This window comes from Astatotilapia calliptera, chromosome 16 (assembly GCF_964374335.1).
Source record: "Astatotilapia calliptera chromosome 16, fAstCal68.1, whole genome shotgun sequence".
Classification (NCBI taxonomy): domain Eukaryota; kingdom Metazoa; phylum Chordata; class Actinopteri; order Cichliformes; family Cichlidae; genus Astatotilapia; species Astatotilapia calliptera.
In genome coordinates, this window is record NC_137437.1 from 5,841,205 (window position 1) to 5,844,010 (window position 2,806).

Below are 2,806 nucleotides of genomic sequence, written 5' to 3' on the forward strand. Positions count from 1 at the left end.
TCCAAGTATCTGTTATTGACATTCTTCTGCATAAACACACCTAGCTGCGTGATGTTGCCTACAAACCCAGCTCAGGCTAGCAATATGTCTTTAAATTGCAGCAGTGCTGTTTGATTGGATGTCTCCATGCTGCCTTAATGTTCACTTTTTACATTAGTTTGTAGATCTTTGTGGTTCAAGCTGAGTGACTGAAAGTAAAGAAAATATCCAGATTTACATTTTTTTTATTTTTTATTGTGTTTTAATTCAACACATTGCATATACTGTAATGGTGACTCCACTTACTGCTATTATCTCTCATTCCTATAGGTAACTACCAGTTTTGTGGACTAAGTTAACAATGGTACAAAAAGCATTAGTGGTGATGTTGTAGCTACGAGAGAACAAAAGAGATTTGCTGTATTTGCACTGTAACAGGCTTTGTAAGAAAAGAGGGTTGGCATGGTAACGTCTTAGTAGTGAAACTTACCTTTAAGTTGCATGTTAACATTCATGGTGGCGCGGTGTTGGTGGTGCGGTTAGTGAAGGTTGTGGGTTTGACAGCCGCCTGGGGCGTTCCTGTCTCTCGGATTTTCTCCAGTTGCTCCGGCCTCTTCCCAGAGATATGCATGTTAGGTTAAATGGTGATTCTAAATTTGCTGTAGGTGTGAATGTGAGATGCCTGGTTCTCTCTTTGCCGTGTGAGATACCGGCAACCGCTCGCCTTATGACAGCAGCGATAGGCTCCAGTTCTCCCGGCAATCCTGAACTGGGTAAACAGTTCAGAAAACAGATGTTCACAATTAGCTGCTCATCCCACTGGCTACAGTTTGATCTGCGGTTTTAAAGAAACTTAGGTCTGCTCTGTGTTTCTGTCACTTTATGACCATATACTTGTCAGGTGTAGTGTTTTTTAAATCGCGCTGCATACTTCTGGCTCCTGTGGTGTCACAGCTTTCAGACTCCCTATATTTTTTTAATAGGCATCCAGATGCTTCAAAAATCAAGCGCAGCCTTACAGCAAGCTGACACTCTGTAATAAGATTTCAAATTTGACTACTTTCGCTTTGCTCAGCGCATGCATGCAGTGCATTTCACCTTACGGCATTAAAAGGGAGCAAATCTGAAACCCTGTCTTAAGACACCTGTAGCCTGTTCTTATCTCAGTACAGCGTGAGGAATCGGTACATGGAGTAGGTGTTTTGGTGTCGGATACCAGAGACGAGCACGATACGAAGGAAGACGTGAAACTGGAATATCTGAAAAGCCAGACAGATCTAGCTCAGATATCACCGCTGAGGTTTTCTGTTTTACAATTTCAGCTAAACGGTTTGAAATGCATTCTGATGTTTTGTGTTACTTGATATATTTTTTTCCAGCTTCCCACATTGTGATTGGTTTCCACTTATTGCAAATTGGAGTAAAAAAACAAACAGCCTCCATAAACTCGCTTCTGACGTGTAAAGCATCTCAGTGAAGTCCACCATCACTTAAGTTACATAAGGACAAAATACATGTATTGCTATTACTGTGACTGTGACCACTATGATTGTTTGTGAGTCAGTCAGTGTTAGAGCAGAAGTGTTCACTTTAATGTATTACACATTTGTGGTAAGTTTCAGGAGTGCTAAATTACTTTCACATAACAGATGAAAGGAAGGATTCAGACCATTAAAGATGTTTTAAACTACAGCAGTAATGATTAAACCGCAGAGTTGTTTTTTTTAGTTGTTTCAGAGCAATGGGAAGCTTGTTTTTAATAATGAGAACTGTCTCCTGATTCTGTATAACAGTTTCTCACCGCCTTGTCGGCACCTTCCTTTACCCGTACAGTCGCTTCACTTTGACTTTGACTTTTTTATTTGGCTCTGAATGTTTGCGCAGATAGATGCACTGTTTGTGTGAAAGAGTTCACTGTTGTTTGTAGAGGTGCTGCTTACCTGAGGCCGTCTCTCTGCCCTAAATAAAATGTGTGCATATATTTGCACACACTGCTGGGTTTCATTCATTATATGGAAAGTTTTTTTTTTTATTATTATTATTCAGTCTGAAAAATAAGGTTGTTGTACATGATAAGTCATCTGCTTAATACATGTTTTTGCCTAGTTTTTGTACAATATTTAGTATAAAAGCTCCTCTATAAAAGATAAGCAATGTTCTCCTGCCTTTCATACTTCTCTTACTTTTCCATGGACTTGCATTATTTGCACTTTTTTTTTTTTTTGATTCGTCATCTCAATTATGATTTTTATTCATAAGTATTGAGCAGTTGAAGGTATATGGATGATAGAGGTTTGCCATTGGGAGGTATAAACGCATGCAGCTAATATCAGTGCTGTAAAACTAAAACCCAGCATGATTAAACATTTCTACAAATTGATCTAATTCACACTTGATGACAGTTTGTTTGTTTTAGCTCAAATGTGTGTCATTTTTGGTCAGAGACACCTGGAATCTCCACCAAATTCCTTTTTTTTTTTTTTTTTTTTTTAAATCCAAGATGGCAGTACATTGAAACAGCACCACTCAGAGGACGGATAGAAAAAAATCCCTGAGAGTTTTAAAAGAAGATGCATGAAGCTAAACCTGTCTTGGAAAGGCAGTCTTTAAACAAAAATATTAAAAACCAAAAAAACAAACATCTGTGTGAAGGAAATTTATTTAGCAAGTAAAAGTTACATTTTCATATTCTACTATGCTACATTCAGACAGAAATACTGTACTTTGTATTTTCCACAATTATCTGATAATTTAGTTAGTGGTTACTTTACAGTTACAGATGTAAAAAATAAATAAAATTACATGCTGAAGATAGCATAGATGATTT